Source organism: Phalangium opilio, unplaced genomic scaffold (assembly GCF_054372755.1).
Source record: "Phalangium opilio isolate 3A_F unplaced genomic scaffold, DU_Popi_V2 ptg000013l_1, whole genome shotgun sequence".
NCBI lineage: Eukaryota > Metazoa > Arthropoda > Arachnida > Opiliones > Phalangiidae > Phalangium > Phalangium opilio.
This window is the reverse complement of record NW_028324148.1, coordinates 6021865-6041021: the sequence shown is the minus strand read 5'-3', so window position 1 is coordinate 6041021 and position 19157 is coordinate 6021865. Positions and strand designations below refer to the sequence as shown.

Below are 19157 nucleotides of genomic sequence, written 5' to 3'. Positions count from 1 at the left end.
GTAGTTTGAAGGGTTTGGACACTCATAAATTTTAATTCAGCCGCTTTACGAATGATTAATTTCGATTGGAGGCGCCGGGCATCGATCCCGGTACCTCTCGCATGCTAAGCGAGAGCTCTACCATCTGAGCTACGCCCCCTCCCCTGCAGTTTGAAGGGTTTGGACACTCATAAATTTAATTTCAGCCGCTTTACGAATGATAAATTTCGATTGGAGGCGCCGGGCATCGATCCCGGTACCTCTCGCATGCTAAGCGAGCGCTCTACCATCTGAGCTACGCCCCCTTCCACTGTCGTTTGAAGGGTTTGGACACTCATAAATTTAATTTCAGCCGCTTTACGAATGATAAATTTGGATTGGAGGCGCCGGGCATCGATCCCGGTACCTCTCGCATGCTAAGCGAGCGCTCTACCATCTGAGCTACGCCCGTTCTTCTGTCGTTTGAAGGGTTTGGACACTCATAAATTTAATTTCAGCCGCTTTACGAATGATAAATTTCGATTGGAGGCGCCGGGCATCGATCCCGGTACCTCTCGCATGCTAAGCGAGCGCTCTACCATCTGAGCTACGCCCCCACCCCTGCAGTTTGAAGGGTTTGGACACTCATAAATTTAATTTCAGCCGCTTTACGAGTGATAAATTTCGATTGGAGGCGCCGGGCATCGATCCCGGTACCTCTCGCATGCTAAGCGAGCGCTCTACCATCTGGGCTACGCCCCCTCCCCTGTAGTTTGAAGGGTTTGGACACTCATAAATTTAATTTCAGCCGCTTTACGAATGATAAATTTCGATTGGAGGCGCCGGGCATCGATCCCGGTACCTCTCGCATGCTAAGCGAGCGCTCTACCATCTGAGCTACGCCCCCTCCCCTGTAGTTTGAAGGGTTTGGACACTCATAAATTTTAATTCAGCCGCTTTACGAATGATTAATTTCGATTGGAGGCGCCGGGCATCGATCCCGGTACCTCTCGCATGCTAAGCGAGCGCTCTACCATCTGAGCTACGCCCCCTCCCCTGCAGTTTGAAGGGTTTGGACACTCATAAATTTAATTTCAGCCGCTTTACGAATGATAAATTTCGATTGGAGGCGCCGGGCATCGATCCCGGTACCTCTCGCATGCTAAGCGAGCGCTCTACCATCTGAGCTACGCCCCCTTCCACTGTCGTTTGAAGGGTTTGGACACTCATAAATTTAATTTCAGCCGCTTTACGAATGATAAATTTGGATTGGAGGCGCCGGGCATCGATCCCGGTCCCTCTCGCATGCTAAGCGAGCGCTCTACCATCTGAGCTACGCCCGTTCTTCTGTCGTTTGAAGGGTTTGGACACTCATAAATTTAATTTCAGCCGCTTTACGAATGATAGATTTCGATTGGAGGCGCCGGGCATCGATCCCGGTACCTCTCGCATGCTAAGCGAGCGCTCTACCATCTGAGCTACGCCCCCTTCCACTGTCGTTTGAAGGGTTTGGACACTCATAAATTTAATTTCAGCCGCTTTACGAATGATAAATTTCGATTGGAGGCGCCGGGCATCGATCCCGGTACCTCTCGCATGCTAAGCGAGCGCTCTACCATCTGAGCTACGCCCCCACCCCTGCAGTTTGAAGGGTTTGGACACTCATAAATTTAATTTCAGCCGCTTTACGAGTGATAAATTTCGATTGGAGGCGCCGGGCATCGATCCCGGTACCTCTCGCATGCTAAGCGAGCGCTCTACCATCTGGGCTACGCCCCCTCCCCTGTAGTTTGAAGGGTTTGGACACTCATAAATTTAATTTCAGCCGCTTTACGAATGATAAATTTCGATTGGAGGCGCCGGGCATCGATCCCGGTACCTCTCGCATGCTAAGCGAGCGCTCTACCATCTGAGCTACGCCCCCTCCCCTGTAGTTTGAAGGGTTTGGACACTCATAAATTTTAATTCAGCCGCTTTACGAATGATTAATTTCGATTGGAGGCGCCGGGCATCGATCCCGGTACCTCTCGCATGCTAAGCGAGCGCTCTACCATCTGAGCTACGCCCCCTCCCCTGCAGTTTGAAGGGTTTGGACACTCATAAATTTAATTTCAGCCGCTTTACGAATGATAAATTTCGATTGGAGGCGCCGGGCATCGATCCCGGTACCTCTCGCATGCTAAGCGAGCGCTCTACCATCTGAGCTACGCCCCCTTCCACTGTCGTTTGAAGGGTTTGGACACTCATAAATTTAATTTCAGCCGCTTTACGAATGATAAATTTGGATTGGAGGCGCCGGGCATCGATCCCGGTCCCTCTCGCATGCTAAGCGAGCGCTCTACCATCTGAGCTACGCCCGTTCTTCTGTCGTTTGAAGGGTTTGGACACTCATAAATTTAATTTCAGCCGCTTTACGAATGATAGATTTCGATTGGAGGCGCCGGGCATCGATCCCGGTACCTCTCGCATGCTAAGCGAGCGCTCTACCATCTGAGCTACGCCCCCTTCCACTGTCGTTTGAAGGGTTTGGACACTCATAAATTTAATTTCAGCCGCTTTACGAATGATAAATTTCGATTGGAGGCGCCGGGCATCGATCCCGGTACCTCTCGCATGCTAAGCGAGCGCTCTACCATCTGAGCTACGCCAACTCCCCTGCAGTTTGAAGGGTTTGGACACTCATAAATTTTAATTCAGCCGCTTTACGAATGATACATTTCGATTGGAGGCGCCGGGCATCGATCCCGGTACCTCTCGCATGCTAAGCGAGCGCTCTACCATCTGAGCTACGCCCCCTTCCACTGTCGTTTGAAGGGTTTGGACACTCATAAATTTAATTTCAGCCGCTTTACGAATGATAAATTTCGATTGGAGGCGCCGGGCATCGATCCCGGTACCTCTCGCATGCTAAGCGAGCGCTCTACCATCTGAGCTACGCCCGTTCTTCTTTAGTTTGAAGGGTTTGGACACTCATAAATTTAATTTCAGACGCTTTACGAATGATAAATTTCGATTGGAGGCGCCGGGCATCGATCCCGGTACCTCTCGCATGCTAAGCGAGCGCTCTACCATCTGAGCTACGCCCCCACCCCTGCAGTTTGAAGGGTTTGGACACTCATAAATTTAATTTCAGCCGCTTTACGAATGATAAATTTCGATTGGAGGCGCCGGGCATCGATCCCGGTACCTCTCGCATGCTAAGCGAGCGCTCTACCATCTGAGCTACGCCCCCTCCCCTGCAGTTTGAAGGGTTTGGACACTCATAAATTTAATTTCAGCCGCTTTACGAATGATAAATTTCGATTGGAGGCGCCGGGCATCGATCCCGGTACCTCTCGCATGCTAAGCGAGCGCTCTACCATCTGAGCTACGCCCCCTTCCACGGTCGTTTGAAGGGTTTGGACACTCATAAATTTAATTTCAGCCGCTTTACGAATGATAAATTTGGATTGAAGGCGCCGGGCATCGATCCCGGTCCCTCTCGCATGCTAAGCGAGCGCTCTACCATCTGAGCTACGCCAACTCCCCTGCAGTTTGAAGGGTTTGGACACTCATAAATTTTAATTCAGCCGCTTTACGAATGATAGATTTCGATTGGAGGCGCCGGGCATCGATCCCGGTACCTCTCGCATGCTAAGCGAGCGCTCTACCATCTGAGCTACGCCCCATCCCCTGTAGTTTGAAGGGTTTGGACACTCATAAATTTTAATTCAGCCGCTTTACGAATGATTAATTTCGATTGGAGGCGCCGGGCATCGATCCCGGTACCTCTCGCATGCTAAGCGAGAGCTCTACCATCTGAGCTACGCCCCCTCCCCTGCAGTTTGAAGGGTTTGGACACTCATAAATTTAATTTCAGCCGCTTTACGAATGATAAATTTCGATTGGAGGCGCCGGGCATCGATCCCGGTACCTCTCGCATGCTAAGCGAGCGCTCTACCATCTGAGCTACGCCCCCTTCCACTGTCGTTTGAAGGGTTTGGACACTCATAAATTTAATTTCAGCCGCTTTACGAATGATAAATTTGGATTGGAGGCGCCGGGCATCGATCCCGGTACCTCTCGCATGCTAAGCGAGCGCTCTACCATCTGAGCTACGCCCGTTCTTCTGTCGCTTGAAGGGTTTGGACACTCATAAATTTAATTTCAGCCGCTTTACGAATGATAAATTTCGATTGGAGGCGCCGGGCATCGATCCCGGTACCTCTCGCATGCTAAGCGAGCGCTCTACCATCTGAGCTACGCCCCCACCCCTGCAGTTTGAAGGGTTTGGACACTCATAAATTTAATTTCAGCCGCTTTACGAGTGATAAATTTCGATTGGAGGCGCCGGGCATCGATCCCGGTACCTCTCGCATGCTAAGCGAGCGCTCTACCATCTGGGCTACGCCCCCTCCCCTGTAGTTTGAAGGGTTTGGACACTCATAAATTTAATTTCAGCCGCTTTACGAATGATAAATTTCGATTGGAGGCGCCGGGCATCGATCCCGGTACCTCTCGCATGCTAAGCGAGCGCTCTACCATCTGAGCTACGCCCCCTCCCCTGTAGTTTGAAGGGTTTGGACACTCATAAATTTTAATTCAGCCGCTTTACGAATGATTAATTTCGATTGGAGGCGCCGGGCATCGATCCCGGTACCTCTCGCATGCTAAGCGAGCGCTCTACCATCTGAGCTACGCCCCCTCCCCTGCAGTTTGAAGGGTTTGGACACTCATAAATTTAATTTCAGCCGCTTTACGAATGATAAATTTCGATTGGAGGCGCCGGGCATCGATCCCGGTACCTCTCGCATGCTAAGCGAGCGCTCTACCATCTGAGCTACGCCCCCTTCCACTGTCGTTTGAAGGGTTTGGACACTCATAAATTTAATTTCAGCCGCTTTACGAATGATAAATTTGGATTGGAGGCGCCGGGCATCGATCCCGGTCCCTCTCGCATGCTAAGCGAGCGCTCTACCATCTGAGCTACGCCCGTTCTTCTGTCGTTTGAAGGGTTTGGACACTCATAAATTTAATTTCAGCCGCTTTACGAATGATAGATTTCGATTGGAGGCGCCGGGCATCGATCCCGGTACCTCTCGCATGCTAAGCGAGCGCTCTACCATCTGAGCTACGCCCCATCCCCTGTAGTTTGAAGGGTTTGGACACTCATAAATTTTAATTCAGCCGCTTTACGAATGATTAATTTCGATTGGAGGCGCCGGGCATTGATCCCGGTACCTCTCGCATGCTAAGCGAGCGCTCTACCATCTGAGCTACGCCCCCTCCCCTGCAGTTTGAAGGGTTTGGACACTCATAAATTTAATTTCAGCCGCTTTACGAATGATAAATTTCGATTGGAGGAGCCGGGCATCGATCCCGGTACCTCTCGCATGCTAAGCGAGCGCTCTACCATCTGAGCTACGCCCCCTTCCACTGTCGTTAGAAGGGTTTGGACACTCATAAATTTAATTTCAGCCGCTTTACGAATGATAAATTTGGATTGGAGGCGCCGGGCATCGATCCCGGTCCCTCTCGCATGCTAAGCGAGCGCTCTACCATCTGAGCTACGCCCGTTCTTCTGTCGTTTGAAGGGTTTGGACACTCATAAATTTAATTTCAGCCGCTTTACGAATGATAGATTTCGATTGGAGGCGCCGGGCATCGATCCCGGTACCTCTCGCATGCTAAGCGAGCGCTCTACCATCTGAGCTACGCCCCATCCCCTGTAGTTTGAAGGGTTTGGACACTCATAAATTTTAATTCAGCCGCTTTACGAATGATTAATTTCGATTGGAGGCGCCGGGCATCGATCCCGGTACCTCTCGCATGCTAAGCGAGCGCTCTACCATCTGAGCTACGCCCCCTTCCACTATCGTTTGAAGGGTTTGGACACTCATAAATTTAATTTCAGCCGCTTTACGAATGATAAATTTTTATTGGAGGCGCCGGGCATCGATCCCGGTACCTCTCGCATGCTAAGCGAGCGCTCTACCATCTGAGCTACGCCCGTTCTTCTGTCGTTTGAAGGGTTTGGACACTCATAAATTTAATTTCAGCCGCTTTACGAATGATAAATTTCGATTGGAGGCGCCGGGCATCGATCCCGGTACCTCTCGCATGCTAAGCGAGCGCTCTACCATCTGAGCTACGCCCCCTCCCCTGCAGTTTGAAGGGTTTGGACACTCATAAATTTAATTTCAGCCGCTTTACGAATGATAAATTTCGATTGGAGGCGCCGGGCATCGATCCCGGTACCTCTCGCATGCTAAGCGAGCGCTCTACCATCTGAGCTACGCCCCCTTCCACTGTCGTTTGAAGGGTTTGGACACTCATAAATTTAATTTCAGCCGCTTTACGAATGATAAATTTGGATTGGAGGCGCCGGGCATCGATCCCGGTCCCTCTCGCATGCTAAGCGAGCGCTCTACCATCTGAGCTACGCCCGTTCTTCTGTCGTTTGAAGGGTTTGGACACTCATAAATTTAATTTCAGCCGCTTTACGAATGATAGATTTCGATTGGAGGCGCCGGGCATCGATCCCGGTATCTCTCGCATGCTAAGCGAGCGCTCTACCATCTGAGCTACGCCCCATCCCCTGTAGTTTGAAGGGTTTGGACACTCATAAATTTTAATTCAGCCGCTTTACGAATGATTAATTTCGATTGGAGGCGCCGGGCATCGATCCCGGTACCTCTCGCATGCTAAGCGAGCGCTCTACCATCTGAGCTACGCCCCCTTCCACTATCGTTTGAAGGGTTTGGACACTCATAAATTTAATTTCAGCCGCTTTACGAATGACAAATTTTTATTGGAGGCAACGGGCATCGATCCCGGTACCTCTCGCATGCTAAGCGAGCGCTCTACCATCTGGACTACGCCCCCCTGTAGTTTGAAGGGTTTGGACACTCATAAATTTTAATTCAGCCGCTTTACGAATGATTAATTTCGATTGGAGGCGCCGGGCATCGATCCCGGTACCTCTCGCATGCTAAGCGAGCGCTCTACCATCTGAGCTACGCCCCCTTCCACTATCGTTTGAAGGGTTTGGACACTCATAAATTTAATTTCAGCCGCTTTACGAATGACAAATTTTTATTGGAGGCAACGGGCATCGATCCCGGTACCTCTCGCATGCTAAGCGAGCGCTCTACCATCTGAGCTACGCCCGTTCTTCTGTCGTTTGAAGGGTTTGGACACTCATAAATTTAATTTCAGCCGCTTTACGAATGATAAATTTCGATTGGAGGCGCCGGGCATCGATCCCGGTACCTCTCGCATGCTAAGCGAGCGCTCTACCATCTGAGCTACGCCCCCTCCCCTGCAGTTTGAAGGGTTTGGACACTCATAAATTTAATTTCAGCCGCTTTACGAATGATAAATTTCGATTGGAGGCGCCGGGCATCGATCCCGGTACCTCTCGCATGCTAAGCGAGCGCTCTACCATCTGAGCTACGCCCCCTTCCACTGTCGTTTGAAGGGTTTGGACACTCATAAATTTAATTTCAGCCGCTTTACGAATGATAAATTTGGATTGGAGGCGCCGGGCATCGATCCCGGTCCCTCTCGCATGCTAAGCGAGCGCTCTACCATCTGAGCTACGCCCGTTCTTCTGTCGTTTGAAGGGTTTGGACACTCATAAATTTAATTTCAGCCGCTTTACGAATGATAGATTTCGATTGGAGGCGCCGGGCATCGATCCCGGTATCTCTCGCATGCTAAGCGAGCGCTCTACCATCTGAGCTACGCCCCATCCCCTGTAGTTTGAAGGGTTTGGACACTCATAAATTTTAATTCAGCCGCTTTACGAATGATTAATTTCGATTGGAGGCGCCGGGCATCGATCCCGGTACCTCTCGCATGCTAAGCGAGCGCTCTACCATCTGAGCTACGCCCCCTTCCACTATCGTTTGAAGGGTTTGGACACTCATAAATTTAATTTCAGCCGCTTTACGAATGATAAATTTTTATTGGAGGCGCCGGGCATCGATCCCGGTACCTCTCGCATGCTAAGCGAGCGCTCTACCATCTGAGCTACGCCCGTTCTTCTGTCGTTTGAAGGGTTTGGACACTCATAAATTTAATTTCAGCCGCTTTACGAATGATAAATTTCGATTGGAGGCGCCGGGCATCGATCCCGGTACCTCTCGCATGCTAAGCGAGCGCTCTACCATCTGAGCTACGCCCCCTTCCACTGTCGTTTGAAGGGTTTGGACACTCATAAATTTAATTTCAGCCGCTTTACGAATGATAAATTTGGATTGGAGGCGCCGGGCATCGATCCCGGTCCCTCTCGCATGCTAAGCGAGCGCTCTACCATCTGAGCTACGCCCGTTCTTCTGTCGTTTGAAGGGTTTGGACACTCATAAATTTAATTTCAGCCGCTTTACGAATGATAGATTTCGATTGGAGGCGCCGGGCATCGATCCCGGTACCTCTCGCATGCTAAGCGAGCGCTCTACCATCTGAGCTACGCCCCATCCCCTGTAGTTTGAAGGGTTTGGACACTCATAAATTTTAATTCAGCCGCTTTACGAATGATTAATTTCGATTGGAGGCGCCGGGCATCGATCCCGGTACCTCTCGCATGCTAAGCGAGCGCTCTACCATCTGAGCTACGCCCCCTTCCACTATCGTTTGAAGGGTTTGGACACTCATAAATTTAATTTCAGCCGCTTTACGAATGACAAATTTTTATTGGAGGCGCCGGGCATCGATCCCGGTACCTCTCGCATGCTAAGCGAGCGCTCTACCATCTGAGCTACGCCCGTTCTTCTGTCGTTTGAAGGGTTTGGACACTCATAAATTTAATTTCAGCCGCTTTACGAATGATAAATTTCGATTGGAGGCGCCGGGCATCGATCCCGGTACCTCTCGCATGCTAAGCGAGCGCTCTACCATCTGAGCTACGCCCCCTCCCCTGCAGTTTGAAGGGTTTGGACACTCATAAATTTAATTTCAGCCGCTTTACGAATGATAAATTTCGATTGGAGGCGCCGGGCATCGATCCCGGTACCTCTCGCATGCTAAGCGAGCGCTCTACCATCTGAGCTACGCCCCCTTCCACTGTCGTTTGAAGGGTTTGGACACTCATAAATTTAATTTCAGCCGCTTTACGAATGATAAATTTGGATTGGAGGCGCCGGGCATCGATCCCGGTATCTCTCGCATGCTAAGCGAGCGCTCTACCATCTGAGCTACGCCCCATCCCCTGTAGTTTGAAGGGTTTGGACACTCATAAATTTTAATTCAGCCGCTTTACGAATGATTAATTTCGATTGGAGGCGCCGGGCATCGATCCCAGTACCTCTCGCATGCTAAGCGAGCGCTCTACCATCTGAGCTACGCCCCCTTCCACTATCGTTTGAAGGGTTTGGACACTCATAAATTTAATTTCAGCCGCTTTACGAATGATAAATTTTTATTGGAGGCGCCGGGCATCGATCCCGGTACCTCTCGCATGCTAAGCGAGCGCTCTACCATCTGAGCTACGCCCGTTCTTCTGTCGTTTGAAGGGTTTGGACACTCATAAATTTAATTTCAGCCGCTTTACGAATGATAAATTTCGATTGGAGGCGCCGGGCATCGATCCCGGTACCTCTCGCATGCTAAGCGAGCGCTCTACCATCTGAGCTACGCCCGTTCTTCTGTCGTTTGAAGGGTTTGGACACTCATAAATTTAATTTCAGCCGCTTTACGAATGATAAATTTCGATTGGAGGCGCCGGGCATCGATCCCGGTACCTCTCGCATGCTAAGCGAGCGCTCTACCATCTGAGCTACGCCCCCTTCCACTGTCGTTTGAAGGGTTTGGACACTCATAAATTTAATTTCAGCCGCTTTACGAATGATAAATTTGGATTGGAGGCGCCGGGCATCGATCCCGGTCCCTCTCGCATGCTAAGCGAGCGCTCTACCATCTGAGCTACGCCCGTTCTTCTGTCGTTTGAAGGGTTTGGACACTCATAAATTTAATTTCAGCCGCTTTACGAATGATAGATTTCGATTGGAGGCGCCTGGCATCGATCCCGGTACCTCTCGCATGCTAAGCGAGCGCTCTACCATCTGAGCTACGCCCCATCCCCTGTAGTTTGAAGGGTTTGGACACTCATAAATTTTAATTCAGCCGCTTTACGAATGATTAATTTCGATTGGAGGCGCCGGGCATCGATCCCGGTACCTCTCGCATGCTAAGCGAGCGCTCTACCATCTGAGCTACGCCCCCTTCCACTATCGTTTGAAGGGTTTGGACACTCATAAATTTAACTTCAGCCGCTTTACGAATGATAAATTTTTATTGGAGGCGCCGGGCATCGATCCCGGTACCTCTCGCATGCTAAGCGAGCGCTCTACCATCTGAGCTACGCCCGTTCTTCTGTCGTTTGAAGGGTTTGGACACTCATAAATTTAATTTCAGCCGCTTTACGAATGATAAATTTCGATTGGAGGCGCCGGGCATCGATCCCGGTACCTCTCGCATGCTAAGCGAGCGCTCTACCATCTGAGCTACGCCCGTTCTTCTGTCGTTTGAAGGGTTTGGACACTCATAAATTTAATTTCAGCCGCTTTACGAATGATAAATTTCGATCGGAGGCGCCGGGCATCGATCCCGGTACCTCTCGCATGCTAAGCGAGCGCTCTACCATCTGAGCTACGCCCCCAACCCTGCAGTTTGAAGGGTTTGGACACTCATAAATTTAATTTCAGCCGCTTTACGAATGATAAATTTTTATTGGAGGCGCCGGGCATCGATCCCGGTACCTCTCGCATGCTAAGCGAGCGCTCTACCATCTGAGCTACGCCCCCAACCCTGCAGTTTGAAGGGTTTGGACACTCATAAATTTAATTTCAGCCGCTTTACGAATGATAAATTTCGATTGGAGGCGCCGGGCATCGATGCCGGTACCTCTCGCATGCTAAGCGAGCGCTCTACCATCTGAGCTACGCCCCCAACCCTGCAGTTTGAAGGGTTTGGACACTCATAAATTTAATTTCAGCCGCTTTACGAATGATTAATTTCGATTGGAGGCGCCGGGCATCGATCCCGGTACCTCTCGCATGCTAAGCGAGCGCTCTACCATCTGAGCTACGCCCCCTCCCCTGCAGTTTGAAGGGTTTGGACACTCATAAATTTAATTTCAGCCGCTTTACGAATGATAAATTTCGATTGGAGGCGCCGGGCATCGATCCCGGTACCTCTCGCATGCTAAGCGAGCGCTCTACCATCTGAGCTACGCCCCCTTCCACTGTCGTTTGAAGGGTTTGGACACTCATAAATTTAATTTCAGCCGCTTTACGAATGATAAATTTGGATTGGAGGCGCCGGGCATCGATCCCGGTCCCTCTCGCATGCTAAGCGAGCGCTCTACCATCTAAGCTACGCCCGTTCTTCTGTCGTTTGAAGGGTTTGGACACTCATAAATTTAATTTCAGCCGCTTTACGAATGATAGATTTCGATTGGAGGCGCCGGGCATCGATCCCAGTACCTCTCGCATGATAAGCGAGCCCTCTACCATCTGAGCTACGCCCCATCCCCTGTAGTTTGAAGGGTTTGGACACTCATAAATTTTAATTCAGCCGCTTTACGAATGATTAATTTCGATTGGAGGCGCCGGGCATCGATCCCGGTACCTCTCGCATGCTAAGCGAGCGCTCTACCATCTGAGCTACGCCCCCTCCCCTGCAGTTTGAAGGGTTTGGACACTCATAAATTTAATTTCAGCCGCTTTACGAATGATAAATTTCGATTGGAGGCGCCGGGCATCGATCCCGGTACCTCTCGCATGCTAAGCGAGCGCTCTACCATCTGAGCTACGCCCGTTCTTCTGTAGTCTGAAGGGTTTGGACACTCATAAATTTAATTTCAGACGCTTTACGAATGATAAATTTCGATTGGAGGCGCCGGGCATCGATCCCGGTACCTCTCGCATGCTAAGCGAGCGCTCTACCATCTGAGCTACACCCCCACCCCTGCAGTTTGAAGGGTTTTGGACACTCATAAATTTAATTTCAGCCGCTTTACGAATGATAAATTTCGATTGGAGGCGCCGGGCATCGATCCCGGTACCTCTCGCATGCTAAGCGAGCGCTCTACCATCTGAGCTACGCCCCCTCCCCTGCAGTTTGAAGGGTTTGGACACTCATAAATTTAATTTCAGCCGCTTTACGAATGATAAATTTCGATTGGAGGCGCCGGGCATCGATCCCGGTACCTCTCGCATGCTAAGCGAGCGCTCAACCATCTGAGCTACGCCCCCTTCCACTGTCGTTTGAAGGGTTTGGACACTCATAAATTTAATTTCAGCCGCTTTACGAATGATAGATTTCGATTGGAGGCGCCGGGCATCGATCCCGGTACCTCTCGCATGCTAAGCGAGCGCTCTACCATCTGAGCTACGCCCCCTTCCACGGTCGTTTGAAGGGTTTGGACACTCATAAATTTAATTTCAGCCGCTTTACGAATGATAAATTTGGATTGGAGGCGCCGGGCATCGATCCCGGTACCTCTCGCATGCTAAGCGAGCGCTCTACCATCTGAGCTACGCCAACTCCCCTGTAGTTTGAAGGGTTTGGACACTCATAAATTTTAATTCAGCCGCTTTACGAATGATAAATTTCGATTGGAGGCGCCGGGCATCGATCCCGGTACCTCTCGCATGCTAAGCGAGCGCTCTACCATCTGAGCTACGCCCCCTTCCACTGTCGTTTGAAGGGTTTGGACACTCATAAATTTAATTTCAGCCGCTTTACGAATGATAAATTTCGATTGGAGGCGCCGGGCATCGATCCCGGTACCTCTCGCATGCTAAGCGAGCGCTCTACCATCTGAGCTACGCCCCCTTCCACTGTCGTTTGAAGGGTTTGGACACTCATAAATTTAATTTCAGCCGCTTTACGAATGATAAATTTCGATTGGAGGCGCCGGGCATCGATCCCGGTACCTCTCGCATGCTAAGCGAGCGCTCTACCATCTGGGCTACGCCCCCTCCCCTGTAGTTTGAAGGGTTTGGACACTCATAAATTTAATTTCAGTCGCTTTACGAATGATAAATTTCGATTGGAGGCGCCGGGCATCGATCCCGGTACCTCTCGCATGCTAAGCGAGCGCTCTACCATCTGAGCTACGCCCCCTCCCCTGCAGTTTGAAGGGTTTGGACACTCATAAATTTTAGTTCAGCCGCTTTACGAATGATAAATTTCGATTGGAGGCGCCGGGCATCGATCCCGGTACCTCTCGCATGCTAAGCGAGCGCTCTACCATCTGAGCTACGCCAACTCCCCTGTAGTTTGAAGGGTTTGGACACTCATAAATTTTAATTCAGCCGCTTTACGAATGATAAATTTCGATTGGAGGCGCCGGGCATCGATCCCGGTACCTCTCGCATGCTAAGCGAGCGCTCTACCATCTGAGCTACGCCCCCTTCCACTGTCGTTTGAAGGGTTTGGACACTCATAAATTTAATTTCAGCCGCTTTACGAATGATTAATTTCGATTGGAGGCGCCGGGCATCGATCCCGGTACCTCTCGCATGCTAAGCGAGCGCTCTACCATCTGAGCTACGCCCCCTTCCACTGTCGTTTGAAGGGTTTGGACACTCATAAATTTAATTTCAGCCGCTTTACGAATGATAAATTTCGATTGGAGGCGCCGGGCATCGATCCCGGTACCTCTCGCATGCTAAGCGAGCGCTCTACCATCTGAGCTACGCCCGTTCTTCTGTCGTTTGAAGGGTTTGGACACTCATAAATTTAATTTCAGCCGCTTTACGAATGATAGATTTCGATTGGAGGCGCCGGGCATCGATCCCGGTACCTCTCGCATGCTAAGCGAGCGCTCTACCATCTGGGCTACGCCCCCTCCCCTGTAGTTTGAAGGGTTTGGACACTCATAAATTTAATTTCAGTCGCTTTACGAATGATAAATTTCGATTGGAGGCGCCGGGCATCGATCCCGGTACCTCTCGCATGCTAAGCGAGCGCTCTACCATCTGGGCTACGCCCCCTCCCCTGTAGTTTGAAGGGTTTGGACACTCATAAATTTAATTTCAGTCGCTTTACGAATGATAAATTTCGATTGGAGGCGCCGGGCATCGATCCCGGTACCTCTCGCATGCTAAGCGAGCGCTCTACCATCTGAGCTACGCCCCCTCCCCTGTAGTTTGAAGGGTTTGGACACTCATAAATTTTAATTCAGCCGCTTTACGAATGATAAATTTCGATTGGAGGCGCCGGGCATCGATCCCGGTACCTCTCGCATGCTAAGCGAGCGCTCTACCATCTGAGCTACGCCCGTTCTTCTGTAGTTTGAAGGGTTTGGACACTCATAAATTTAATTTCAGACGCTTTACGAATGATAAATTTCGATTGGAGGCGCCGGGCATCGATCCCGGTACCTCTCGCATGCTAAGCGAGCGCTCTACCATCTGAGCTACGCCAACTCCCCTGTAGTTTGAAGGGTTTGGACACTCATAAATTTTAATTCAGCCGCTTTACGAATGATAAATTTCGATTGGAGGCGCCGGGCATCGATCCCGGTACCTCTCGCATGCTAAGCGAGCGCTCTACCATCTGAGCTACGCCCCCTTCCACTGTCGTTTGAAGGGTTTGGACACTCATAAATTTAATTTCAGCCGCTTTACGAATGATAAATTTCGATTGGAGGCGCCGGGCATCGATCCCGGTACCTCTCGCATGCTAAGCGAGCGCTCTACCATCTGAGCTACGCCCCCTTCCACTGTCGTTTGAAGGGTTTGGACACTCATAAATTTAATTTCAGCCGCTTTACGAATGATAAATTTCGATTGGAGGCGCCGGGCATCGATCCCGGTACCTCTCGCATGCTAAGCGAGCGCTCTACCATCTGAGCTACGTCCGTTCTTCTGTAGTTTGAAGGGTTTGGACACTCATAAATTTAATTTCAGACGCTTTACGAATGATAAATTTCGATTGGAGGCGCCGGGCATCGATCCCGGTACCTCTCGCATGCTAAGCGAGCGCTCTACCATCTGGGCTACGCCCCCTCCCCTGTAGTTTGAAGGGTTTGGACACTCATAAATTTAATTTCAGTCGCTTTACGAATGATAAATTTCGATTGGAGGCGCCGGGCATCGATCCCGGTACCTCTCGCATGCTAAGCGAGCGCTCTACCATCTGAGCTACGCCCCCTCCCCTGTAGTTTGAAGGGTTTGGACACTCATAAATTTTAATTCAGCCGCTTTACGAATGATAAATTTCGATTGGAGGCGCCGGGCATCGATCCCGGTACCTCTCGCATGCTAAGCGAGCGCTCTACCATCTGAGCTACGCCCGTTCTTCTGTAGTTTGAAGGGTTTGGACACTCATAAATTTAATTTCAGACGCTTTACGAATGATAAATTTCGATTGGAGGCGCCGGGCATCGATCCCGGTACCTCTCGCATGCTAAGCGAGCGCTCTACCATCTGAGCTACGCCCGTTCTTCTGTCGTTTGAAGGGTTTGGACACTCATAAATTTAATTTCAGCCGCTTTACGAATGATAGATTTCGATTGGAGGCGCCGGGCATCGATCCCGGTACCTCTCGCATGCTAAGCGAGCGCTCTACCATCTGGGCTACGCCCCCTCCCCTGTAGTTTGAAGGGTTTGGACACTCATAAATTTAATTTCAGTCGCTTTACGAATGATAAATTTCGATTGGAGGCGCCGGGCATCGATCCCGGTACCTCTCGCATGCTAAGCGAGCGCTCTACCATCTGGGCTACGCCCCCTCCCCTGTAGTTTGAAGGGTTTGGACACTCATAAATTTAATTTCAGTCGCTTTACGAATGATAAATTTCGATTGGAGGCGCCGGGCATCGATCCCGGTACCTCTCGCATGCTAAGCGAGCGCTCTACCATCTGAGCTACGCCCCCTCCCCTGTAGTTTGAAGGGTTTGGACACTCATAAATTTTAATTCAGCCGCTTTACGAATGATAAATTTCGATTGGAGGCGCCGGGCATCGATCCCGGTACCTCTCGCATGCTAAGCGAGCGCTCTACCATCTGAGCTACGCCCGTTCTTCTGTAGTTTGAAGGGTTTGGACACTCATAAATTTAATTTCAGACGCTTTACGAATGATAAATTTCGATTGGAGGCGCCGGGCATCGATCCCGGTACCTCTCGCATGCTAAGCGAGCGCTCTACCATCTGAGCTACGCCAACTCCCCTGTAGTTTGAAGGGTTTGGACACTCATAAATTTAATTTCAGTCGCTTTACGAATGATAAATTTCGATTGGAGGCGCCGGGCATCGATCCCGGTACCTCTCGCATGCTAAGCGAGCGCTCTACCATCTGAGCTACGCCCCCTCCCCTGTAGTTTGAAGGGTTTGGACACTCATAAATTTTAATTCAGCCGCTTTACGAATGATAAATTTCGATTGGAGGCGCCGGGCATCGATCCCGGTACCTCTCGCATGCTAAGCGAGCGCTCTACCATCTGAGCTACGCCCGTTCTTCTGTAGTTTGAAGGGTTTGGACACTCATAAATTTAATTTCAGACGCTTTACGAATGATAAATTTCGATTGGAGGCGCCGGGCATCGATCCCGGTACCTCTCGCATGCTAAGCGAGCGCTCTACCATCTGAGCTACGCCCCCTCCCCTGTAGTTTGAAGGGTTTGGACACTCATAAATTTTAATTCAGCCGCTTTACGAATGATAAATTTCGATTGGAGGCGCCGGGCATCGATCCCGGTACCTCTCGCATGCTAAGCGAGCGCTCTACCATCTGAGCTACGCCCGTTCTTCTGTCGTTTGAAGGGTTTGGACACTCATAAATTTAATTTCAGCCGCTTTACGAATGATAAATTTCGATTGGAGGCGCCGGGCATCGATCCCGGTACCTCTCGCATGCTAAGCGAGCTCTCTACCATCTGAGCTACGCCCCCTTCCACTGTCGTTTGAAGGGTTTGGACACTCATAAATTTAATTTCAGCCGCTTTACGAATGATAAATTTCGATTGGAGGCGCCGCGCATCGATCCCGGTACCTCTCGCATGCTAAGCGAGCGCTCTACAATCTGAGCTACGCCCCCTCCCCTGTAGTTTGAAGGGTTTGGACACTCATAAATTTAATTTCAGCCGCTTTACGAATGATAAATTTCGATTGGAGGCGCCGCGCATCGATCCCGGTACCTCTCGCATGCTAAGCGAGCGCTCTACCATCTGAGCTACGCCCCCTCCCCTGTAGTTTGAAGGGTTTGGACACTCATAAATTTTAATTCAGCCGCTTTACGAATGATAAATTTCGATTCGAGGCGCCGGGCATCGATCCCGGTACCTCTCGCATGCTAAGCGAGCGCTCTACCATCTGGGCTACGCCCCCTCCCCTGTAGTTTGAAGGGTTTGGACACTCATAAATTTAATTTCAGCCGCTTTACGAATGATAAATTTCGATTGGAGGCGCCGGGCATCGATCCCGGTACCTCTCGCATGCTAAGCGAGCGCTCTACCATCTGAGCTACGCCCCCACCCCTGCAATTTGAAGGGTTTGGACACTCATAAATTTAATTTCAGCCGCTTTACGAATGATAAATTTCGATTGGAGGCGCCGGGCATCGATCCCGGTACCTCTCGCATGCTAAGCGAGCGCTCTACCATCTGGGCTACGCCCCCTCCCCTGTAGTTTGAAGGGTTTGGACACTCATAAATTTAATTTCAGCCGCTTTACGAATGATAAATTTCGATTGGAGGCGCCGGGCATCGATCCCGGTACCTCTCGCATGCTAAGCGAGCGCTCTACCATCTGAGCTACGCCCCCTTCCACTGTCGTCTGAAGGGTTTGGACACTCATAAATTTAATTTCAGCCGCTTTACGAATGATAAATTTCGATTGGAGGCGCCGGGCATCGATCCCGGTACCTCTCGCATGCTAAGCGAGCGCTCTACCATCTGAGCTACGCCAACTCCCCTGTAGTTTGAAGGGTTTGGACACTCATAAATTTTAATTCAGCCGCTTTACGAATGATAAATTTCGATTGGAGGCGCCGGGCATCGATCCCGGTACCTCTCGCATGCTAAGCGAGCGCTCTACCATCTGAGCTACGACCCCTTCCACTGTCGTTTGAAGGGTTTGGATATCATAAATTTAATTTCAGCCGCTTTACGAATGATAAATTTCGATTGGAGGCGCCGGGCATCGATCCCGGTACCTCTCGCATGCTAAGCGAGCGCTCTACCATCTGAGCTACGCCCGTTCTTCTGTAGTTTGAAGGGTTTGGACACTCATAAATTTAATTTCAGACGCTTTACGAATGATAAATTTCGATTGGAGGCGCCGGGCATCGATCCCGGTACCTCTCGCATGCTAAGCGAGCGCTCTACCATCTGAGCTACGCCCCCACCCCTGCAGTTTGAAGGGTTTGGACACTCATAAATTTAATTTCAGCCGCTTTACGAATGATAAATTTCGATTGGAGGCGCCGGGCATCGATCCCGGTACCTCTCGCATGCTAAGCGAGCGCTCTACCATCTGGGCTACGCCCCCTCCCCTGTAGTTTGAAGGGTTTGGACACTCATAAATTTAATTTCAGTCGCTTTACGAATGATAAATTTCGATTGGAGGCGCCGGGCATCGATCCCGGTACCTCTCGCATGCTAAGCGAGCGCTCTACCATCTGAGCTACGCCCCCTCCCCTGTAGTTTGAAGGGTTTGGATACTCATAAATTTTAATTCAGCCGCTTTACGAATGATAAATTTCGATTGGAGGCGCCGGGCATCGATCCCGGTACCTCTCGCATGCTAAGCGAGCGCTCTACCATCTGAGCTACGCCCGTTCTTCTGTAGTTTGAAGGGTTTGGACACTCATAAATTTAATTTCAGACGCTTTACGAATGATAAATTTCGATTGGAGGCGCCGGGCATCGATCCCGGTACCTCTGGCATGCTAAGCGAGCGCTCTACCATCTGAGCTACGCCCCCACCCCTGCAGTTTGAAGGGTTTGGACACTCATAAATTTAATTTCAGCCGCTTTACGAATGATAAATTTCGATTGGAGGCGCCGGGCATCGATCCCGGTACCTCTCGCATGCTAAGCGAGCGCTCTACCATCTGAGCTACGCCCGTTCTTCTGTAGTTTGAAGGGTTTGGACACTCATAAATTTAATTTCAGACACTTTACGAATGATAAATTTCGATTGGAGGCGCCGGGCATCGATCCCGGTACCTCTCGCATGCTAAGCGAGCGCTCTACCATCTGATCTA

The 19157-nt window shown here is 50.4% G+C and overlaps 1 protein-coding gene and 90 non-coding genes across 91 annotated transcripts in view; all 91 read right to left on the bottom strand.

The window, feature by feature from the left end:
• Nucleotides 1-19157, bottom strand: part of LOC149707953 (sorting nexin-25-like) — a 365564-nt gene that overhangs the window by 234371 nt on the left and 112036 nt on the right. The window lies entirely within an intron of this gene.
• Nucleotides 67-139, bottom strand: TRNAA-AGC (transfer RNA alanine (anticodon AGC)). The gene has a single exon. It is a non-coding gene; the product is annotated as a tRNA-Ala (tRNA).
• On the bottom strand, nt 212-284 carry TRNAA-AGC (transfer RNA alanine (anticodon AGC)). Its single transcript has one exon. It is a non-coding gene; the product is annotated as a tRNA-Ala (tRNA).
• Nucleotides 503-575, bottom strand: TRNAA-AGC (transfer RNA alanine (anticodon AGC)). Its single transcript has one exon. It is a non-coding gene; the product is annotated as a tRNA-Ala (tRNA).
• TRNAA-AGC (transfer RNA alanine (anticodon AGC)) lies at nt 648-720 on the bottom strand. The gene has a single exon. It is a non-coding gene; the product is annotated as a tRNA-Ala (tRNA).
• Nucleotides 793-865, bottom strand: TRNAA-AGC (transfer RNA alanine (anticodon AGC)). Its single transcript has one exon. It is a non-coding gene; the product is annotated as a tRNA-Ala (tRNA).
• TRNAA-AGC (transfer RNA alanine (anticodon AGC)) lies at nt 938-1010 on the bottom strand. The gene has a single exon. It is a non-coding gene; the product is annotated as a tRNA-Ala (tRNA).
• TRNAA-AGC (transfer RNA alanine (anticodon AGC)) lies at nt 1083-1155 on the bottom strand. The gene has a single exon. It is a non-coding gene; the product is annotated as a tRNA-Ala (tRNA).
• TRNAA-AGC (transfer RNA alanine (anticodon AGC)) lies at nt 1374-1446 on the bottom strand. The gene has a single exon. It is a non-coding gene; the product is annotated as a tRNA-Ala (tRNA).
• TRNAA-AGC (transfer RNA alanine (anticodon AGC)) lies at nt 1520-1592 on the bottom strand. The gene has a single exon. It is a non-coding gene; the product is annotated as a tRNA-Ala (tRNA).
• Nucleotides 1665-1737, bottom strand: TRNAA-AGC (transfer RNA alanine (anticodon AGC)). The gene has a single exon. It is a non-coding gene; the product is annotated as a tRNA-Ala (tRNA).
• On the bottom strand, nt 1810-1882 carry TRNAA-AGC (transfer RNA alanine (anticodon AGC)). Its single transcript has one exon. It is a non-coding gene; the product is annotated as a tRNA-Ala (tRNA).
• TRNAA-AGC (transfer RNA alanine (anticodon AGC)) lies at nt 1955-2027 on the bottom strand. Its single transcript has one exon. It is a non-coding gene; the product is annotated as a tRNA-Ala (tRNA).
• On the bottom strand, nt 2100-2172 carry TRNAA-AGC (transfer RNA alanine (anticodon AGC)). Its single transcript has one exon. It is a non-coding gene; the product is annotated as a tRNA-Ala (tRNA).
• On the bottom strand, nt 2391-2463 carry TRNAA-AGC (transfer RNA alanine (anticodon AGC)). The gene has a single exon. It is a non-coding gene; the product is annotated as a tRNA-Ala (tRNA).
• TRNAA-AGC (transfer RNA alanine (anticodon AGC)) lies at nt 2537-2612 on the bottom strand. The gene has a single exon. It is a non-coding gene; the product is annotated as a tRNA-Ala (tRNA).
• TRNAA-AGC (transfer RNA alanine (anticodon AGC)) lies at nt 2682-2754 on the bottom strand. The gene has a single exon. It is a non-coding gene; the product is annotated as a tRNA-Ala (tRNA).
• Nucleotides 2973-3045, bottom strand: TRNAA-AGC (transfer RNA alanine (anticodon AGC)). The gene has a single exon. It is a non-coding gene; the product is annotated as a tRNA-Ala (tRNA).
• TRNAA-AGC (transfer RNA alanine (anticodon AGC)) lies at nt 3118-3190 on the bottom strand. The gene has a single exon. It is a non-coding gene; the product is annotated as a tRNA-Ala (tRNA).
• On the bottom strand, nt 3263-3335 carry TRNAA-AGC (transfer RNA alanine (anticodon AGC)). The gene has a single exon. It is a non-coding gene; the product is annotated as a tRNA-Ala (tRNA).
• On the bottom strand, nt 3409-3484 carry TRNAA-AGC (transfer RNA alanine (anticodon AGC)). The gene has a single exon. It is a non-coding gene; the product is annotated as a tRNA-Ala (tRNA).
• On the bottom strand, nt 3554-3629 carry TRNAA-AGC (transfer RNA alanine (anticodon AGC)). Its single transcript has one exon. It is a non-coding gene; the product is annotated as a tRNA-Ala (tRNA).
• On the bottom strand, nt 3699-3771 carry TRNAA-AGC (transfer RNA alanine (anticodon AGC)). Its single transcript has one exon. It is a non-coding gene; the product is annotated as a tRNA-Ala (tRNA).
• TRNAA-AGC (transfer RNA alanine (anticodon AGC)) lies at nt 3844-3916 on the bottom strand. Its single transcript has one exon. It is a non-coding gene; the product is annotated as a tRNA-Ala (tRNA).
• Nucleotides 4135-4207, bottom strand: TRNAA-AGC (transfer RNA alanine (anticodon AGC)). Its single transcript has one exon. It is a non-coding gene; the product is annotated as a tRNA-Ala (tRNA).
• Nucleotides 4280-4352, bottom strand: TRNAA-AGC (transfer RNA alanine (anticodon AGC)). Its single transcript has one exon. It is a non-coding gene; the product is annotated as a tRNA-Ala (tRNA).
• Nucleotides 4425-4497, bottom strand: TRNAA-AGC (transfer RNA alanine (anticodon AGC)). The gene has a single exon. It is a non-coding gene; the product is annotated as a tRNA-Ala (tRNA).
• On the bottom strand, nt 4570-4642 carry TRNAA-AGC (transfer RNA alanine (anticodon AGC)). The gene has a single exon. It is a non-coding gene; the product is annotated as a tRNA-Ala (tRNA).
• TRNAA-AGC (transfer RNA alanine (anticodon AGC)) lies at nt 4715-4787 on the bottom strand. Its single transcript has one exon. It is a non-coding gene; the product is annotated as a tRNA-Ala (tRNA).
• Nucleotides 5006-5081, bottom strand: TRNAA-AGC (transfer RNA alanine (anticodon AGC)). The gene has a single exon. It is a non-coding gene; the product is annotated as a tRNA-Ala (tRNA).
• On the bottom strand, nt 5151-5223 carry TRNAA-AGC (transfer RNA alanine (anticodon AGC)). Its single transcript has one exon. It is a non-coding gene; the product is annotated as a tRNA-Ala (tRNA).
• TRNAA-AGC (transfer RNA alanine (anticodon AGC)) lies at nt 5296-5368 on the bottom strand. Its single transcript has one exon. It is a non-coding gene; the product is annotated as a tRNA-Ala (tRNA).
• TRNAA-AGC (transfer RNA alanine (anticodon AGC)) lies at nt 5587-5662 on the bottom strand. The gene has a single exon. It is a non-coding gene; the product is annotated as a tRNA-Ala (tRNA).
• TRNAA-AGC (transfer RNA alanine (anticodon AGC)) lies at nt 5732-5804 on the bottom strand. Its single transcript has one exon. It is a non-coding gene; the product is annotated as a tRNA-Ala (tRNA).
• TRNAA-AGC (transfer RNA alanine (anticodon AGC)) lies at nt 6023-6095 on the bottom strand. Its single transcript has one exon. It is a non-coding gene; the product is annotated as a tRNA-Ala (tRNA).
• TRNAA-AGC (transfer RNA alanine (anticodon AGC)) lies at nt 6168-6240 on the bottom strand. Its single transcript has one exon. It is a non-coding gene; the product is annotated as a tRNA-Ala (tRNA).
• Nucleotides 6604-6676, bottom strand: TRNAA-AGC (transfer RNA alanine (anticodon AGC)). The gene has a single exon. It is a non-coding gene; the product is annotated as a tRNA-Ala (tRNA).
• Nucleotides 6891-6963, bottom strand: TRNAA-AGC (transfer RNA alanine (anticodon AGC)). The gene has a single exon. It is a non-coding gene; the product is annotated as a tRNA-Ala (tRNA).
• TRNAA-AGC (transfer RNA alanine (anticodon AGC)) lies at nt 7182-7254 on the bottom strand. Its single transcript has one exon. It is a non-coding gene; the product is annotated as a tRNA-Ala (tRNA).
• On the bottom strand, nt 7327-7399 carry TRNAA-AGC (transfer RNA alanine (anticodon AGC)). Its single transcript has one exon. It is a non-coding gene; the product is annotated as a tRNA-Ala (tRNA).
• On the bottom strand, nt 7763-7835 carry TRNAA-AGC (transfer RNA alanine (anticodon AGC)). The gene has a single exon. It is a non-coding gene; the product is annotated as a tRNA-Ala (tRNA).
• TRNAA-AGC (transfer RNA alanine (anticodon AGC)) lies at nt 8054-8126 on the bottom strand. The gene has a single exon. It is a non-coding gene; the product is annotated as a tRNA-Ala (tRNA).
• On the bottom strand, nt 8345-8420 carry TRNAA-AGC (transfer RNA alanine (anticodon AGC)). Its single transcript has one exon. It is a non-coding gene; the product is annotated as a tRNA-Ala (tRNA).
• Nucleotides 8490-8562, bottom strand: TRNAA-AGC (transfer RNA alanine (anticodon AGC)). The gene has a single exon. It is a non-coding gene; the product is annotated as a tRNA-Ala (tRNA).
• Nucleotides 8781-8853, bottom strand: TRNAA-AGC (transfer RNA alanine (anticodon AGC)). The gene has a single exon. It is a non-coding gene; the product is annotated as a tRNA-Ala (tRNA).
• TRNAA-AGC (transfer RNA alanine (anticodon AGC)) lies at nt 8926-8998 on the bottom strand. Its single transcript has one exon. It is a non-coding gene; the product is annotated as a tRNA-Ala (tRNA).
• TRNAA-AGC (transfer RNA alanine (anticodon AGC)) lies at nt 9217-9289 on the bottom strand. The gene has a single exon. It is a non-coding gene; the product is annotated as a tRNA-Ala (tRNA).
• Nucleotides 9653-9725, bottom strand: TRNAA-AGC (transfer RNA alanine (anticodon AGC)). The gene has a single exon. It is a non-coding gene; the product is annotated as a tRNA-Ala (tRNA).
• TRNAA-AGC (transfer RNA alanine (anticodon AGC)) lies at nt 10089-10161 on the bottom strand. Its single transcript has one exon. It is a non-coding gene; the product is annotated as a tRNA-Ala (tRNA).
• TRNAA-AGC (transfer RNA alanine (anticodon AGC)) lies at nt 10525-10597 on the bottom strand. Its single transcript has one exon. It is a non-coding gene; the product is annotated as a tRNA-Ala (tRNA).
• TRNAA-AGC (transfer RNA alanine (anticodon AGC)) lies at nt 10670-10742 on the bottom strand. The gene has a single exon. It is a non-coding gene; the product is annotated as a tRNA-Ala (tRNA).
• Nucleotides 10815-10887, bottom strand: TRNAA-AGC (transfer RNA alanine (anticodon AGC)). The gene has a single exon. It is a non-coding gene; the product is annotated as a tRNA-Ala (tRNA).
• Nucleotides 10960-11032, bottom strand: TRNAA-AGC (transfer RNA alanine (anticodon AGC)). The gene has a single exon. It is a non-coding gene; the product is annotated as a tRNA-Ala (tRNA).
• TRNAA-AGC (transfer RNA alanine (anticodon AGC)) lies at nt 11105-11177 on the bottom strand. Its single transcript has one exon. It is a non-coding gene; the product is annotated as a tRNA-Ala (tRNA).
• On the bottom strand, nt 11541-11613 carry TRNAA-AGC (transfer RNA alanine (anticodon AGC)). The gene has a single exon. It is a non-coding gene; the product is annotated as a tRNA-Ala (tRNA).
• On the bottom strand, nt 11831-11903 carry TRNAA-AGC (transfer RNA alanine (anticodon AGC)). The gene has a single exon. It is a non-coding gene; the product is annotated as a tRNA-Ala (tRNA).
• Nucleotides 11977-12049, bottom strand: TRNAA-AGC (transfer RNA alanine (anticodon AGC)). The gene has a single exon. It is a non-coding gene; the product is annotated as a tRNA-Ala (tRNA).
• On the bottom strand, nt 12122-12194 carry TRNAA-AGC (transfer RNA alanine (anticodon AGC)). The gene has a single exon. It is a non-coding gene; the product is annotated as a tRNA-Ala (tRNA).
• On the bottom strand, nt 12268-12340 carry TRNAA-AGC (transfer RNA alanine (anticodon AGC)). Its single transcript has one exon. It is a non-coding gene; the product is annotated as a tRNA-Ala (tRNA).
• TRNAA-AGC (transfer RNA alanine (anticodon AGC)) lies at nt 12414-12489 on the bottom strand. Its single transcript has one exon. It is a non-coding gene; the product is annotated as a tRNA-Ala (tRNA).
• TRNAA-AGC (transfer RNA alanine (anticodon AGC)) lies at nt 12559-12631 on the bottom strand. The gene has a single exon. It is a non-coding gene; the product is annotated as a tRNA-Ala (tRNA).
• TRNAA-AGC (transfer RNA alanine (anticodon AGC)) lies at nt 12705-12777 on the bottom strand. The gene has a single exon. It is a non-coding gene; the product is annotated as a tRNA-Ala (tRNA).
• TRNAA-AGC (transfer RNA alanine (anticodon AGC)) lies at nt 12851-12923 on the bottom strand. Its single transcript has one exon. It is a non-coding gene; the product is annotated as a tRNA-Ala (tRNA).
• Nucleotides 12996-13068, bottom strand: TRNAA-AGC (transfer RNA alanine (anticodon AGC)). Its single transcript has one exon. It is a non-coding gene; the product is annotated as a tRNA-Ala (tRNA).
• On the bottom strand, nt 13141-13216 carry TRNAA-AGC (transfer RNA alanine (anticodon AGC)). The gene has a single exon. It is a non-coding gene; the product is annotated as a tRNA-Ala (tRNA).
• Nucleotides 13286-13358, bottom strand: TRNAA-AGC (transfer RNA alanine (anticodon AGC)). Its single transcript has one exon. It is a non-coding gene; the product is annotated as a tRNA-Ala (tRNA).
• On the bottom strand, nt 13432-13504 carry TRNAA-AGC (transfer RNA alanine (anticodon AGC)). The gene has a single exon. It is a non-coding gene; the product is annotated as a tRNA-Ala (tRNA).
• Nucleotides 13723-13795, bottom strand: TRNAA-AGC (transfer RNA alanine (anticodon AGC)). The gene has a single exon. It is a non-coding gene; the product is annotated as a tRNA-Ala (tRNA).
• Nucleotides 13868-13940, bottom strand: TRNAA-AGC (transfer RNA alanine (anticodon AGC)). The gene has a single exon. It is a non-coding gene; the product is annotated as a tRNA-Ala (tRNA).
• Nucleotides 14013-14085, bottom strand: TRNAA-AGC (transfer RNA alanine (anticodon AGC)). The gene has a single exon. It is a non-coding gene; the product is annotated as a tRNA-Ala (tRNA).
• Nucleotides 14303-14378, bottom strand: TRNAA-AGC (transfer RNA alanine (anticodon AGC)). The gene has a single exon. It is a non-coding gene; the product is annotated as a tRNA-Ala (tRNA).
• Nucleotides 14448-14520, bottom strand: TRNAA-AGC (transfer RNA alanine (anticodon AGC)). The gene has a single exon. It is a non-coding gene; the product is annotated as a tRNA-Ala (tRNA).
• On the bottom strand, nt 14594-14666 carry TRNAA-AGC (transfer RNA alanine (anticodon AGC)). Its single transcript has one exon. It is a non-coding gene; the product is annotated as a tRNA-Ala (tRNA).
• Nucleotides 14885-14957, bottom strand: TRNAA-AGC (transfer RNA alanine (anticodon AGC)). The gene has a single exon. It is a non-coding gene; the product is annotated as a tRNA-Ala (tRNA).
• On the bottom strand, nt 15030-15102 carry TRNAA-AGC (transfer RNA alanine (anticodon AGC)). Its single transcript has one exon. It is a non-coding gene; the product is annotated as a tRNA-Ala (tRNA).
• On the bottom strand, nt 15465-15537 carry TRNAA-AGC (transfer RNA alanine (anticodon AGC)). Its single transcript has one exon. It is a non-coding gene; the product is annotated as a tRNA-Ala (tRNA).
• TRNAA-AGC (transfer RNA alanine (anticodon AGC)) lies at nt 15610-15682 on the bottom strand. The gene has a single exon. It is a non-coding gene; the product is annotated as a tRNA-Ala (tRNA).
• TRNAA-AGC (transfer RNA alanine (anticodon AGC)) lies at nt 15755-15827 on the bottom strand. Its single transcript has one exon. It is a non-coding gene; the product is annotated as a tRNA-Ala (tRNA).
• Nucleotides 16045-16120, bottom strand: TRNAA-AGC (transfer RNA alanine (anticodon AGC)). Its single transcript has one exon. It is a non-coding gene; the product is annotated as a tRNA-Ala (tRNA).
• Nucleotides 16190-16262, bottom strand: TRNAA-AGC (transfer RNA alanine (anticodon AGC)). Its single transcript has one exon. It is a non-coding gene; the product is annotated as a tRNA-Ala (tRNA).
• Nucleotides 16480-16552, bottom strand: TRNAA-AGC (transfer RNA alanine (anticodon AGC)). Its single transcript has one exon. It is a non-coding gene; the product is annotated as a tRNA-Ala (tRNA).
• On the bottom strand, nt 16770-16842 carry TRNAA-AGC (transfer RNA alanine (anticodon AGC)). The gene has a single exon. It is a non-coding gene; the product is annotated as a tRNA-Ala (tRNA).
• Nucleotides 17351-17423, bottom strand: TRNAA-AGC (transfer RNA alanine (anticodon AGC)). Its single transcript has one exon. It is a non-coding gene; the product is annotated as a tRNA-Ala (tRNA).
• Nucleotides 17496-17568, bottom strand: TRNAA-AGC (transfer RNA alanine (anticodon AGC)). The gene has a single exon. It is a non-coding gene; the product is annotated as a tRNA-Ala (tRNA).
• Nucleotides 17641-17713, bottom strand: TRNAA-AGC (transfer RNA alanine (anticodon AGC)). Its single transcript has one exon. It is a non-coding gene; the product is annotated as a tRNA-Ala (tRNA).
• On the bottom strand, nt 17787-17862 carry TRNAA-AGC (transfer RNA alanine (anticodon AGC)). Its single transcript has one exon. It is a non-coding gene; the product is annotated as a tRNA-Ala (tRNA).
• On the bottom strand, nt 17932-18004 carry TRNAA-AGC (transfer RNA alanine (anticodon AGC)). The gene has a single exon. It is a non-coding gene; the product is annotated as a tRNA-Ala (tRNA).
• TRNAA-AGC (transfer RNA alanine (anticodon AGC)) lies at nt 18222-18294 on the bottom strand. Its single transcript has one exon. It is a non-coding gene; the product is annotated as a tRNA-Ala (tRNA).
• On the bottom strand, nt 18367-18439 carry TRNAA-AGC (transfer RNA alanine (anticodon AGC)). The gene has a single exon. It is a non-coding gene; the product is annotated as a tRNA-Ala (tRNA).
• On the bottom strand, nt 18512-18584 carry TRNAA-AGC (transfer RNA alanine (anticodon AGC)). Its single transcript has one exon. It is a non-coding gene; the product is annotated as a tRNA-Ala (tRNA).
• Nucleotides 18802-18874, bottom strand: TRNAA-AGC (transfer RNA alanine (anticodon AGC)). The gene has a single exon. It is a non-coding gene; the product is annotated as a tRNA-Ala (tRNA).